Here is a 16,898-nt window from a genome sequence, read left to right as displayed (position 1 = left end):
TGATGATGATGATGTGGCGTTGGAATCTCACGGCAGGTTTTCGGGGAGTCAGAGCGGCGCTCATGACTCTACATCAGAAAGCGCTCGTGCATTTCAAAGGGTCTCGTGCGGCGCACATCAAAGAGCCACAATAAAAGCGACAAATGAGCGCGTAAATCAGGGGGCCAATGTTTCAGAAAACATTGAAGCTTCCCTGGGCGCCGCCATTGATTAGCAGACCATCACTTGCTGTTAGCATTCCATCGACTCCCATTCATTTTGGCGTCACTTTGACAGCGAATAACTTTACATCTGAGGCGTTTAAAGACTCCATTTGTCCATTATTTATTTCTAAAGAAACACGAAAATGTATAAAAGGCTCCATTACCTTGTATCTTACGTTATGGCCCCGTAGAAGCCGTTTTTGTAAAAATAGGCTAACGATTGCGTCATAACCACGCAACTCTCTGTCGCACAGTAGAGACATTACCGTATGGACAGGAGGAGAAGATCGCGGGTGATCGGGGGGACGTGGAGGCAAAATGACAAAATAATTAATCAGAATACTTAGCAAAAGTTTCTCCTGCTCCTAGCTCATGGACTCACACTCTGCATCTCTGCAAGTTTGGGAAGGGAATGATTCAGATTTCTCTTGGCACAGCTACTAAAAGACAGACGGGTTGCTCACGTCACATCTACGTCGTCAAGCTCAGTGTGAGTCTGCGCAGTTGCTCAGCCATCAGGAAGAGAGAGCTTCTAATTGACTTCACTTGTCTCCGTTGAATCCAATGGGTTCGTTGTGTCCATTTATTTTACTGTCTATGATGGTGTCGCGTGTTGTTAGGACACGGTGTTAGCCGTTTTCACCCCGAGCTGTTAGCGCCTGGCAGAGTCTGACTGCTTTAGAGATGCGCGGATGAGCTCCAACGTCACCCGAATCCGCAGCCAAAAACAAATCATCCACCCGCCCCAATAATTTTCTCTGATTTAAGTATCCGCACCCGATGGTAAAATTACAGTTATTCTGTGTTGTTACGCGTGATTATAAATGGATGATCGTCACCTTCAACAATTCAGCGACGGTTGATGCGCACATCTTTAATGGTAACATAATACACTGATTAATGAGCGCTGCTTTTAAATGAACATTTCTTTAAAACAAAATTTATTTGACAGATTTTTCTTTTCATAATGGCATAAACAAGCTTTACTCCCTTGAAACTTAAACTGGAATGTCACTGTTTCTGTCACTGCGACTTCCCGAACAGGCGAGCACACACACACACATCACTTTTGAAGTAAAATTGAAAATTGAGGATGCGGTGCATCATGATGTCGAATTGAACTGAATCGATGATATTGATAATCGTAATCGAACCGAACCGTAAGACCAGTGTCGGTTCACACCCCTAGTTACACTGCAATTCCAAGCATTCTCCCTGGTTTCATGTCTCTTGATTTCTGGATTTCTTGCCTGTTCTGTGGATTATTATTTTGCCTGTGTTCCCTGCCTTGTTTTGTTTGTTTGTATGGACTGTCTGCCTGTGTTTGACCCTGCCTGTACTTTGGATTACTTCTTTGGATTACCCTGTTCAATAAATACTTCATTTGGATCCACAACCTTTGTGTCTCAGAGCAGTTTGTGACAACTACATTGTCATTACTACGGTGGCCCAGTAGTGCACAACAAAACAGAATTTAAAAAGCAAACGTACGTTCACAACACAATGGAAATGCTCCTGACCAGGTGGTCTCCAGAAACGGTCATGGTAACACTTTATTTTGATAGTCCGTTTGTTGAGACTTTACTAGTTATTAGTAGCCATTCAGTAGCTTGTCAACAGTGCATCAGTTGACATTCAACAACACTGTTTCAACTGACAAGTAACATACGTTCAACTGACTGCCTATAGACTATAAGGTACAATTCAAGTGTTAATCTACAGATTTTACGAAAAAGTGCCTGTTGACTGTCAATATTATTTTGCAACAGGTTATTAACCAATTGGCGACTAACTTTCAATTGTCAACTAACTTTCTGTAGATTGAGTACCAACAACTCAAGATCAGTCTGTCAGTTAAAAGTCAACAGTCATGTCAGCATATGAAGTATATGATACTGTATATCCTACTCAAGGGATCTCATATGCATCAAATTAATGATTATTTTAGCTGATTTAAAACTGTTTTTAAAAAATTGTTAACCATTTGTGGATAATCTGTTGATAGTCAACTAAAGATTAGATCTGTTGCTTGTCAACAAATAAATTGTTTATGCTCAGTAGACTATTAATAGACATTATCCACTAAGTGTTAGTAGATACATTTTAGGACTATCTAATTAAAGTGAAAAACAGTTTATATCAGTAGAAAGTCTATAACCTATCAACAGATTGAAAACATACTTTTTTTGTACGTTTGGATAGATGCTGAAACGTATGATACAGACATGTCTGCAACGTAGAATTATTACGAATTCACAGCTACAAAACGTTTACGAATCATAAAGATCTGTATCATTTCCCTTATACTGTTTTATAGATAAATGTAAGTTCCCTTAACCCTACTCCCAAACCTAAATATAAATTACTCATTTTATACAGAATATAAAAAGAATAAAACACTTTATGGACAGAGATGTGTATAGGGAAATGCCAGTTTTATTAATAGCATTAAAATATATTTTGAGCCACTAACATTAATCCTACTCCTGCCCCTAAACCTACCCATAACCATTTCTTAAAACTATGCAGGCTAAAATTATGAAGAAAAACAACAGATGTGTAACGTTAATCATAATAATTTATTGCGAAAATGTAAATCGGTACCAAAAGTCGCTCAAATGACGATGTGTTGCAGTCCTCTCTGGCAGTATATAATAGTTTTGTATAAGGGACAGAGCAGAATTTAAGTTATTAATCCATGAAAATGTTAACCCAGCTTCCCTCTGCGTGAAGACGGCGCGCGCGCTTCTGCATTTCAATGTTGTTTCAACTGAAACACGGCATGCTGCAATCTGTGACGAAGCAGGCGAGAGCCAATGAGCGCTTGATATCACTGCCGTAAAACATGTCGTAACGCTTCTTGAGGGCGCAATTTTTGAATTTAAATTCATCACGAGCGCGGGATTTGACATTTACGGTCGCTGCTGAGAATGGAGATGGAGATCGCTGGATGTGGATTGTAACGCTGTCAGAGTTTTAAGTCTGCCCAGGATGAATAGAAAAGACAGCGCAAACGGATGGTAGTTCCACGAGTCTTTATATAATTCCTCTCAGTTAAATGCACTCTTCTCATACATGTCATAGAGCGAATATTAACAGGGGAAAAACACTCTGAAAACACGCTACAAATAAGAGTAGAACGTAAACACAGTAAATCAAAGGAGCAGTCGGTAGAGCGGTCATCTCTCTCCTCTCACGAGCAATACTCTTCTCTCACTGCGCACTTGAACAGCGCGCATACAATAACATGTCATCTTAAAGGCATACACAACATTCATGTCATGAACACTATAACATTAGGTGGCCGTTACAGATCCCCCCCAGGAAGGTAAAGGCTGCCCTCAGCCGTGCACAACTGAGTACAGCATCACTTTAAACAACCTCATACATGAAAAGTTGTCAAAATAACAGAACCATACTGGAGAATGTATTACTAAGGTACACACTGGCATACATGACAGTACAGATGGACCAAAATACATTGTCTGCAGCAGCATTTTCAAACAAATGAAAACAGCGTGTAACCAAACAGAAACAAAATATAGGACATCCTTTTTTACACTTTTTCTCTTTTTGTGTACAACATTGTAACAAGCATGTCAACAGACTAAGTATTAATACTAATTCTCAATTCTCCTCTTTTCTCAAATTTAAACCTTCTGCCTTTCAAAGTGACAAACCAAGCAAATTAACACACATTGACGTAATCAAAACACTATTTAAGGTCCAGTCTGTCTGTGTGGTACACATTCGTCCACCTATTACTCGACCAGTCTGAGGTGATTCTTGGTGCGCGTCGAGGTCTCAAGTCATAATGGTGTCTGTCAGGAACATTATCACTAACAGTCAAGTCATCGTTTTGAGACCCAACGTCAACCTGCAGGTCAGGCAACTCATCAACACTGTCAACATTTCCTGATACATCATGAGCACTGGACGTTACAGGGAGACTATAGTCAACGTTGATTCCCAAGTCCGTTAGGTTTACGGCGGTAGCACCGGCAGTATCCTCTGTTTCCTCCGGCACTTCATCAAGCAAAGAACTGTCCGCTGACGTTTCTACAACAGAAACCCCTGTGGGCTCAGTCTCTGACTCAAGCGGTTCCCAGGTACGAAAAGGAAGCAGATTTACGACATGAAATACACCTGCATCTGCCCCCGTACTCGCGTCTATGAGTCTGTAGTTCACTTCCGACAGTTTTTGTGCAATTTGGTAAGGGCCAGCATATAGAGGTGCTAGCTTAGCCGTGAAGTTCGCCAGTGCATCCGAACGGGGATGAGTCTTAATTCTGACCAACTCATTTACAGAGTAAGACACAGGCCGACGCCTCTTGTCGTAGTACTTCTTTCTTTTGTCATGGTTCTCATCCAAAACGGACCTAGCATGATCATGTGCTTCTCTGATCGATGACTCCAAGCTTTCCGGGTATGGGATACCAGGTTCATCCCCACCATCACTATTCGGCTGAGTGATGAGGTCAAGAGGGGTATTCAATGCTCGCCCATACAGCAACATGGATGGGCTTTGGCCCGTACTTTCATGTGGAGCAGTCCTCAAAGCAAAACAAATTTGGGGCAAGTAACGATCCCAAGCAGTGTGCTTGTTACCGACGTAAGCACGGATGGCCGTCTTCAACGTCCGATTCACCCTCTCCGTTGCATTCGTCTGGGGGTGATACGCAGTTGTAAGTCTGTGTTCCGACCCCAGTGTGGTGAGAACATGCCTGAATAGTTCACTCACAAATGGTGACCCTCTGTCCGAAATCAGGTAATTAGGCACGCCATGTCGTGCGAACACCTCGCTAAGCAACTTGCTGGCAGCAACTTGGGCAGTCGCTTCTCGTACTGCACTAACCTCCACCCACTTCGAAAAATAGTCCACAAAGACCAGAATGTAAGCATTACCGCAGGGTGTGCGCGGTAAAGGACCCACAAAGTCCACTCCAGTATACTCCCAAGGTCTTTGAGGGCGGATGGGAACCATGAACCCAGCAGGTTTTCTCTGGCTTGGTTTTGTGAACTGGCAGACAGTAAAGGAGGCAACATACTTCTTAGCGTCAGATGACATTTTTGGCCAGTAAAATCGAAGTTTCAGCCGCGCTATAGTCTTCGTCATGCCCAAGTGACCAGCCATCGGGTGATCATGGTAATATTCCATCAAACTCCTTTTCATAGCCGTAGGTGCGTACAGTTTAAGGCGCTTCATAGGGTGGAGATTACAAGCCACTTTGTCATCCACAAAGTACAGGAGTCCATCCTGGATCTCATACTGAGACAACTCCTCAGCGCTATTCTCATCCTGTGCCTCCAACATCCGCAGCAGCTTTCCAGTCTCTGGGTCGTTGAGCTGCAGCTGCCTAATGTGCTCCCGATCTGAAAACATTACAGGGGGTAAAGCACGCAGGTCCAGTCCCCCAATAATGGCATAATCAGGGAGAAGTCCCAAAGGTACACTGCCAGAAGGAACAGGGTTACGTGAAAGTGCATCAGGGACACTGTTACTTGTCCCCGGCTTATGGACAATGTCAAAGTCGAAATCCTGCAATCTTAGAGACCACCTAGCCAGCCGGCCAGAGAGGTTTGGGCGCGACATAAGCCATCTCAAACTGCTGTGGTCTGAAAAAATAGTCACATGTAGACCATCGATATAAGGCCTGAAGTGTTCGAGGGCCCAGATGACCGCTAAGCACTCCTTTTCCGGAGTAGAATAGGGTTTTTCAGACTTATGGAGGGCACGACTTGCATAGGCCACCACAACATCTCTGCTATTTTCGTCCTTCTGCATGAGTGCAGCGCCAAGTCCACTGTCGCACGCATCCGCATGGATAGAGAAAGGAAGAGAGAAGTCCGGGAATGTCAAAATAGGTGCGGAAGTAAGCTTTTCCTTGAGATAATCCATGGCTGTCTGACATTCATTTGACCATACAAAGGGAACATCCGTCCTGGTCAACGCAAAGAGTGGCTCAGCATGTCGGGCATAATCCTGGATGAAACGCCTATAATAGCTGGTCATTCCCAGAAACTGTCGCACTTGTTTCACATTAGCTGGGGTATGAAAATCAATCACTGCTCTCACTTTTTCCTCATTTGGCATGATACCATTTGGGGTGATTTTGTAACCCAGAAAGGTGAGTTCGCTCCTGCAGAACTGGCATTTTGCCAGCTTGATAGACAGTCCAGCAGATCCCAGCCTGGTGAGAACCTCTCTCAGGTCCACAAGGTGCTGTTCGAAAGTAGGCGACACCACCACAATATCATCTAAGTAGACGGCACACGATTTATAGATGAGACCCGCAAGGACTGTGTTCATGAGCCTTTGAAATGTGGCGGGCGCATTGCACAATCCAAAAGGTAAGACCCGAAACTGAAATAACCCACAGTGGGAAATGAAAGCCATCTTTGGCTTGGAGTTCTCCGCCACTGCCACCTGCCAGTAGCCTCTGGCCAAGTCAATGGTGGAAATGAAAGTCCCTCTAGCCAGGAAGTCAAGAGATTCATCAATCCTCGGTAGAGGATAAGAGTCTTTAACAGTGAGCTTATTTAGTGCACGATAATCGACACAGAACCTTGGCTCTCCTGAATGCTTTGGTACAATTACAACTGGAGCAGCCCAAGGACCAGAGGCAGGTTCAATTATCCCTTCTCTCAACATGTCTTTGATTTGAGACTCAATGAGTTCCTTTTTAGCAGGAGAAGTGCGGTACGGGGCAAGGTGAACCGGTTTTGCATCAGCTGTAACAATTTCGTGCTCCACAAGAGAGGTGCGTCCTAAATGTCCATCAAACAACCCACTGAAGGTCTTGAGCAGTTCAGTTAATTTATGTTGCTGCTCGTTTTCCAGCGATGATTCTCCAACCTTCTCAGACAGGGCAGAAGAATTGAAATCCAGGCAGGACAAATCAGGATCAGGACTAGGTATCTTTAAGTCAGCACCCTCTAACTCCTCAAGGGGCACCGGCTCATCGCCGAGCACTACCGTCCTGGACGGAACATGAATCGAAACTGAAGATCTCAACATAAAATCCATACCCCAAGATAACGGGAGAAGAAAGATTATGTACAACAGCAAAGCGGTGATAGAAACGCTGGCCCAAGAAACCCAAAGACAACCAAATGACACCCAGCGGGCAACAGGATGCTCCATCCGCAAGCTGAACTGGAGGTGCAGACCACGGTTTTAATCGTACGTCCCCCCCAGGAATAGTCTGGACAACCGCTGAGTGCACCGCAGAGAGAGAAGCACCAGTGTCAAGAGTTGCATCAAAAACTTGTCCATAAAGATTAACCTTCACTCTGAACGGGGTATTCCAATAGGACGTGGAAGCAATATCCTCCACATGACACAGCTCAGGTTGATCATTTACGGAATCATCAGGTAAGCGAGGCACATCTATCTTCTGGAGGGAGGATTGCCTCGTCTGAACGTCCTCCCTCCTCTGAAGTTTCCCCTCTGGGCAAAGTCTGGGGCTATGTTTCCTTCACCCATGGCTTGGTCAGAGCCATCCATCCGTCCAACGTCCGACACTCTATTGACTGTATCTCTCGGGGGTTCTGGGGGCTCCATTGGAGACAAACGCAGTCTTTCTCCCAGACTACAATTTGGACAAGTACGAGTGGTGAATCCTGGCAAGGAGCACTTAAAACAGTGAACATCCCTTTTAGGCGTACTGCTAGCTTGTCTCTGAGGAGGACACTCAAAACTTGGACCAAGGACTGCATGAAGCTCGTGAGCCCGCAAAAGAAGGTCCATGACTGACGGTATGGGTGTGCCATAAAGAGCGACTCTATATTTCTCAAGCACATGCTTCCTTATCAAGTCTATTTGCTCTAGTTGAGGTGGAGGGGACCTTAGCTTACGAAACTCACTCAACATATGAGCGACAAAGGTCGGCAGTGGCTCATCCGGCATCTGCATACGGTCCAAAATGCCCCTCAGGACACGTTCCTGATTGTCCGAAGGCAGAAAGACTGTCCTAAAGAACTCACAGAACTGATTCCAACTGGTCAAATGTGTGCTTAGTGCAGCAAACCATTTTCTTGGCTCTTTTGACAGAAAACGTGGGAGCTCAAGGAGAATTTGGACATCTGAAAGATCCAGGGAGGTCCTATACACGTTGAGAGACTGAAGCCATTCCTCAGGATTCAGGGAACCATCTGCAGCAAACACGGGTGGCTCGAGCCGTGATTGGTTAAGCATAGCAGTAAGTGCATTTGTTGTGGCACTCATATCCACAGTGAGTGGTTGAGAAAATGTAGGTACAGAGCTATAAGTTACATTGACTGGCACTGACCTTTGAGCTGATGACTTAGCTTGCCCCAAACTGTAAGGAGTTGAGCTGGCATTTATAAATGCAAATAATAAATCAAGATACCGTAAATTTACACAAATATGAGTCAAAAGCTGTACTAACTTTGTACTAACTGTTAACTTTTCTATACCCACAAGAAAAACAGCAGTGTGTTTATGTAAAAACTCAGAAAATTAACTTCTGCCCTGCTTTTCACCTTTAACTGTAAACCAAGATATGCTGCACAACAGTATAACACAGCAATGTTACCCACAAAGAAAAAAGTATCAGAAAAAAACGATGAAAAATTTGTGATTTGCACAATAGTCTCAACAAAAATGTACTCAACCAAGTGTCCTTTCCAAATGCAATCTATTCCCAACGTGCTGGTTTGAAATTAACAGATAGGCACCCCAAAAAAAACAAAACAATTATATCCCAGAAGTGTTTCACACAGTCTTCACGTCAATGTTCCCTGTCCGATCAACACAAAAAAATATGATTGTTTTGTTTCTTTCAATATAGTTCAATTCAGTTATTGATCCACATTCCACAAGGAAAAACGTTGAGAGAGAGAAAAAAAAAATTCTCCAACCGTTTTTATACTATGAAAACAGTCAATATTAGGGCGATCCACGAAAATAGTATTGGAAATCAGTCAAAACCAACATAAAAAAACATCACCTGAAAATCAGTCACACACGGACCGCATGGTGTCCATAGTTAGCAAGCTAGTCAGCACGGTGGAATGGAAAAACTCCAGCAACGAAAACCTCTTCCAAAAAAAAACAACAACAATAACAATCCGAACCTCCTTGTAGATAAAGGACAAGAGATGACCGGTGAATCCCGTTGTTCGGGCGCCAATTTGTAACGCTGTCAGAGTTTTAAGTCTGCCCAGGATGAATAGAAAAGACAGCGCAAACGGATGGTAGTTCCACGAGTCTTTATATAATTCCTCTCAGTTAAATGCACTCTTCTCATACATGTCATAGAGCGAATATTAACAGGGGAAAAACACTCTGAAAACACGCTACAAATAAGAGTAGAACGTAAACACAGTAAATCAAAGGAGCAGTCGGTAGAGCGGTCATCTCTCTCCTCTCACGAGCAATACTCTTCTCTCACTGCGCACGCGCTCACTTGAACAGCGCGCATACAATAACATGTCATCTTAAAGGCATACACAACATTCATGTCATGAACACTATAACATTAGGTGGCCGTTACAGGATGAAGGGCTGAATTTGGATCTGTTTCTTGCTTGCGTATGGATTATAAAGATGTGGATTACATCTAACGTTACGTTAGCTAATAAAGATTATGTATTTTGTTAATTTATATTGTGTTTTGGTGTATTATGGTTCTATAGGAGAAAACGCCTTTTGTGTCTCACCGTAATGTTAAATAAACTAAATGTTACAAAATGGTTAAACGATTAAAGAAGGTATTGTTAAGGGTTTAAACTATAGTCTTGTCTGTTAATCCTCCGAAGCGAGTTTGCAGCAGGAACAGAGATTATTTCTTAAATGAGTAACTGTTATAACGTTAAACTGCATTTAATAAATGCGATTTTCTGTAAAACTTACTGTCATGAAAGGCTAAATGTATTAATTAATAATTATTCTTATTTGTTGTTTATAACTTTTGATCTTGGCCTCGGGCATTTGAAATGATGTAGACTATTGAGAGTTTTCTCATTTGGAATGCTCAATATAATTTTTTTTTCACATAATCAGATGGTTCAGATGTGATCATGATATCCTAGTAAATAATGGGTTGTATTATTTTTTTTAATTTTTTTTTATTTAATAAAAGTGATTTTTTTTTCTCTGATGTGCTGGCCATAGTGTTTGTTCTACTTCAGTCAGGTTAGGTATGCAATCTGTTGATAGGTTATAGACTTTCTACTGATATCAACTGTCTTTCACTTTAATTAGATAGTCCTAAAAGATATCTACTAACACTTAGTGGATAATGTCTATTAATAGTCAACTGATCATAAACAATATATTAATCTGTTGATAGGTTATAGACTTTCTACTGATATAAACTCTTTTTCACTTTAATTAGATAGTCCTAAAATGTATCTACTAACGCTTAGTTGTGAATGTCTATTAATAGTCTACTGATCATAAACAATTTCTTTGTTGACAAGCAACAAATAAGCAACTACATGTAATCTTTAGTTGACTATCAACAGATTATCTACAAATGGTTAAAACATTTTTTAAAACAGTTTTAAATCAGCTAAAATAATTATTAATTTGATGCACATGAGACCCCTTGAGTAGGATATACAGTATCATATACTTCATATGCTGACATGACTGTTGACTTTTAACTGACAGATTGATCTTGAGTTGTTGGTACTCAATCTACAGAAAGTTAGCTGACAATTGAAAGTTAGTCGCCAGTTGGTTAATAACCTGTTGCAAAATAATATTGACAGTCAACAGGCACTTTTTCGTAAAATCTGTAGATTAACACTTGAATTGTACCTTATAGTCTATAGGCAGTCAGTTGAACGTATGTTACTTGTCAGTTGAAACAGTGTTGTTGAATGTCAACTGATGCACTGTTGACAAGCTACTGAATGGCTACTAATAACTAGTAAAGTCTCAACAAACGGATTGTCAAAATAAAGTTTTACCACGGTCATTTGCTCGCAGTCTCCCATGCGTTATCGCTGGCCGTCTGGATGCTTTTCACCCGTACAGACGCACACGAAGACTGTGAATGTAAGAAAAAACAAGTAAATATTAAAATGTATGTTTAATTTTAGTGTTGTTAAGCTCTCTAACACAATTATATTTGTCCAGTGCATAGTGCCATAGTAGATATGTACTGTCTACTTGCCAAGAAGTTAGTCACTGTGATTTTGTGTTGACATTTTATTTCAAAAGATTGTTGTTAGTCTGAATGCACTTTTAACAGACTGCTTCTTCCATGAACTTAGTAATTTTTACAGATCCAAATTTACTGTCCATTTTGTGGCATTACACTGGAAAGCTGTCCTGCTTTTTGCAGTGCATGTGGTAAAAGCGTAACATTTCTGAAAGATAGTTCCTGATGAAAATGAGGCAAGCACGAGTGCAGTTATAGTCCACATAGCGAGGCTGTTACTATATTGATTTGGATCAATATCTGCTTGGTGAACTGTCGAGTATAATTTGAGAGATTTCTATATGACAATGTGTTTGAAGCAGGAAAATTAGAGAGAAGCACACTGGATTCCTTCATGAAGTTCAGGGCTTTGAAGGAGAAGGAAAGGAAAAGAAAAGTCAGGAATCTAAGGAGGATAAAATAAACAGTGAAGGTGTCGTTTATATGCCACAATAGGGATGAAGACTATTGCCAGGGATGGGCAGTATTTCAGATACATGTATTTAAAATACGTATTTGAAATACTATTTTGTTTTTTGTATTTTAAAGCCTTTGGAAAAATATAAATACATTTAAGATTAATATTTTTGTATTTTCAAAATATATAGAGAATGTCATGATCAGTTCTACTTGTTGATTAAAGTTAAAATAGTGCATTATTCACTTCAGTTAGCATGAAAGAATAAAAGAGCACAGACAAGTGGGAAAATAGCGTTAGCCAATCAGTCTTGACCGGTTGTTGATTTTTATCAACTAGCTTGTCAAATGTGTTTAAAGCATCACTGCATGTTAGGGCTGGGTGATATGACACTACATATCATAGCAATGATATAAAGTGTGAATTAATGGAACTTTTTCTAAATCGTTTACATAGACATATTTGTGGGGTAAGCAAATTTATCCGTGCAGCTTTTAGTGGGCAGGAATTACTGGAACGTTGGAGTGGAAAAGCAAACACTGATGAATGATACTCCACACACATCTTCAGCTTTTAGTTTTATTGTACATTTTATTGTACATATTTTTTATTGTACAAAGAAATAATCAAAAAGGGGTAAATAGTGTCAAATGAATCTAAATTAATTCTTTACATAAAATAAACATAAAATTACTTAAAGGTACAGTATGGCATTTTTCGCCACTAGGGGTCGCTAATCTATTTACAATAACAAAGGCGTAGTTTGATGACGCAACATTTGCTAAGAATTATGGATCTTGTCGTCAACGTCAAGCCGACCGATCTAATAATGTTTATGGATGACTGAATACATCGATGTTTTTATCATGACTGTGATATGAAGCAGTTCAGGATTGCTAAGAGACAGCTATCAGCTCCACACGCGACGCGAGTCCCGCGGATATAAAAGGAATATGGACATTTCATTCTAACGTTACCGAACTACACGCAGAATTACTACTCACAGGTCAGTTTATTAGACAAATTAAACTTGTGAGGTAACGCAGCGCTGTTTCACTTGGTCTAACATTACACTAGCACACTAAACTGCATTTGAATGTGTTGAAATGTATGTGTTAGTTTGTCTGTATGAGACTAGCAGTAAACTAGATCAACATTAGAATAACATACAGATCATATTCTGACATTTTATCATTGTTGAACTATAAAACATTGATTAGTTTTATGTAAATGTGCTCACCTGTTTAATAAAGTACATGTAGGAGCGGTCGAAGTCTCGGACGTGGAGCTCTCGTTTATATACTGTCTATGGGAGCTCTCGGCATCTCGAAAACACCGCGTTGATATTGATTCTCGTTTTAGTTCTCCTTTTTTATCCAAAGTCTGCTTGCCATGGTCCATAATGTTTGAACGAAACAACAACAGCGTGCAAATAGACATTGTGAACTACAAAGTTGTCCGCGTCAGTCGCTTTGGTTACTATCAGACGGCTCTGGTTCATAGCTCTGGTTGCCATGGCAGCACGAGCGGAAACCAGGGACAACGCGGATATGACGGCATTGGCGGCGACAAAACGGAAATAAAGAAACGGGACGTTTCTCGAAATAAATTACAAATTTCTCATGGTTTGAAAGTTGTTGGAAACAGTCGGGATAATGTAAGTACACAACTAAAAAAATATATATAACATAGATATAGTGATTTTAGCTATTTTTAAAGCAAAAAAGTTACATATTGTGCCTTTAAAAAGCATTGGACTACCTGCAAAAAAAAAAAAAAACTGAGTTTGAAATTCAGTTTATGCTGTGGAATCAAAACTGATATTGAGAATTGTGAAACCATGATATTGTTACTGTGAAGTAAAACTGAGATTTTGGTCATATCGTCCATCCATAATCTTTGCTAGATAGCAGAAAAGGTGGTTTCACTTTATTTTGATGGTCCCTTTAACACATTCTATTGTCTAGAAGTAACATTGCACCTACATGTCTACTAACTCTCATTAGAGTATTAGTAGAGTATTAGTAGACTGGTAGGGTTAGGGTTAGAATAAGATGACTTGTAGTTGCAAAGTTACTTATAGTCAGTAGAGTGTCTGTTGGAGGAGCATCACAATAAAGAGTTATCAGATATTAAGCATAGAGTCTACAGTAGAAGTCAGGCCACTCAACCGTTGGTAGCGTTAACATTAATCCTGTCAGATCGCCCATTGACTGAGCGTGTATGGGTCAGCCAATCTGGTTCCGTCCGTTAAAATGAACTTTTGCAAATAACAATTGCGGTCCTGGACAGTGAGTGACCTTGCACATTAAGATAAAATTGGATTTTCTCCAGTCATTGTTAAAAAAACAAGCTAACAAACTGGCAAACTAACGTCAGTGAAGCGGCCAGAGGGATCTTTCTGCCTCTAGCTAAGCCCCGCCCACACAAATACGTCACCATGCAACTAAAATTCAAATCACTCATATGCACACACAGATAGCGATCGGTTCAAGTGTAAATATCGGCAGAATTCATAACACGCTTCGCTACAGCAACTAAGATTTTAAAACACTATGCACATACAGACAGCGATCGTTTTAGTGTAAATATATATGCAGTCAGAATTCATAACCTTCATAACGCGTCGCTATAGCAACTAAAATTCGAATCACATGTATACGCATGTACGCGCACATCGAATCTGATTTATTAAATAGTTACGCATTTAATGTTTTATTTAATATGAGATTATTTCTTTCAGACCAGTTTTATTATTAAAATCCGTAGAAAATGCGCACAAAAGACACAATGGAGAATAAATCTGACATCATCAATTAAATTTGCCCTTTTCCACATATATAACCATCAAGGCCAATCAGATTTCAGTATCACTAATGCGTCCAGGGGCGGCCTTAAAGGGTCATTTCACCCGTGGAGACATGAATGTGTATTGAAAGTGGGTCATTTATGTAGAAGAAATGTGAAATTATTTTTGAATTTGGAGCTTTCTAGACTGAGAAAAGCCAGAAAATGTATTTTTGGCTTATGTGGATGAAAGACAACAACTCCCAGAATGCACTTGCTTCGCTGCCCTACAAGGCCACTCCCAAGCCACGCCTACCGGTAAGACAGCGCAGTTGAAAACAAAAACATCAAGGCAAGGCTAGGCTACGAGTGAGTCTCCGTGACGAGTTTGCCCAAAATGTCCGGTATTCGGCTTTTGCGTTCTACAGTCGCCATTCATCATGTTTACTGTGGCGAGCAGGACGAGGCTGAGGGGCGCGGGAGAACGGCGCGAGGCCGGTGGCGTGATTACTGACGACCGACACCTGTGAGGCACTGTTCTCGTATCTCGCACGGAGGAGCAGGTATTTTCTTAGCAATGGTAAAACACACATCAACCGATCACGCCACCGGCCTCGCGTCTTTCAACCGATCACGCCACCGGCCTCGCGTCTTTCTCCCGCGGCGCTAGCCTCGTCCTGCTCCCTGTATTACTGTGATTACTGATGAGCGCGCCTGTGAGATGCACCGGTCTCATGGGCTATCTCTCACGGAGGTGCGGGTATTTTCTTAGCAATGTAAAACGCAAATCAACCGATCACTTGTTTAGCATTCATGTAAACATTACATTCAGATTCACCAATCGGGGTGAATTCAGTTAGATTGAAACAAAAGGTGAGCATGTAAACAATGGATGGCGACCGCAGAAAGCAAAAGCTGAATCCCGGACATTTTTGTCGATCTCGACGGCCGGACATGTCTGGGAAATAACCCCTACTCAGCTTTCTTCGTCCCTGTTTTCTGCAGGTTTCTGCCGTTGAAATCAAACGCACTCGCACTGATCTGTGATAGGTCTGTTAGCGCATTAGGTCCAACCCCCTATGGGCGGGTTTGAAAGGGTGGATCTAGTGCTTGTAGTCTTAACAGAAATCCCCCCCTCTTACACTTCCTCCTACAATGACGCAAAATGACGATTTTTGCGTCATTGTAGGAGGAAGTGTAAAGAGGTAAATACAGATTTCTCTCGTCTCGGGGGAAAATGAAAAAATGTTGCATGACCATTCAATAGTATGACTGGGTTTCTAACAATGCAAAGCTTAATGCAAATGGGTGAAGTGTCCCTTTAAGCATCTGGGGGCCCGTTTCAATAACTAATATGGGGCCCTGCCCACATAAAATGTAAACATGAGCAGAAAAAGCAAGGATTCTTGTTGGTTTGCATCATTATTTTATTACGCACACTTTCAGCTTCATGAACAGGCACCACTGGCATATGTACGTTTCATTTCCTATTCAAATTATTTCCCTGCTCAAAAAAAAACAACGTTTTAACCTTACAGAAAAAAGGCAAAGTATAAACACATAAACTACCGGTATTTATTTACTTCAGATCACCGTTCGCGGGGGCGGTAAACGTCGCCATGGTAACCGCGGCGCGACTCTAGTTCGACCAATCAGAGACGTCAGTGTTTTGCTTAGAATTATGGGTAGCGTAGTATTTCTCCAGAAGATCGCAAATAACAAGGTTGATTTTTATACTTTGTGGCTTTTATAGGAGCAGAAACTTTCGTTTCACAGCCTCGTAGCTCGTGGTCAATCTAACTTGGATGGTTTAGGGGTCTCCAACCTTTTTTAGCTACTTTTTAAAAATGAAAGCGGCCGAGCTATGCAATAATTAAATCTCTTATGTCTCATAACTCTCATATTAACAACTATGCTAACTGTTTTAGACCTAAATGAGTTATTGTAGGCCTATATATGTCACCCTTAATTGACATATAAAAAAATTATACTGTAAAAACACATAATTATTGTTGATTTTATAGTGCATCATAACTAGAGATGAAATGGTATGAAAATGTAATTTCATGATTATAGTGACCAAAATGAGCATGGTTATCACATAATCTTGTTCAAAAAGTACTAATACTACACAATAAAATCAATTCACCAAGTTTTATGTCGAAAACCAGCAAATAACAAATAAACCTACCATCAATATGCACTTTTTGTTTGCATAAACATTAAAATAGTAACATTAAAAATGATGGCCAAATTTGAAAGGAGTGTCTTGCAACATGTTATCTACTAACATGTACAAGTTCAAATAAAATTTTG

The sequence above is a fragment of the Abramis brama genome, assembly GCF_963993115.1.
Source record: "Abramis brama genome assembly, chromosome: 21".
Lineage (NCBI taxonomy): Eukaryota > Metazoa > Chordata > Actinopteri > Cypriniformes > Leuciscidae > Abramis > Abramis brama.
The sequence above is the reverse complement of the archived record's forward strand: the minus strand, read 5'-3'. Positions refer to the sequence as shown.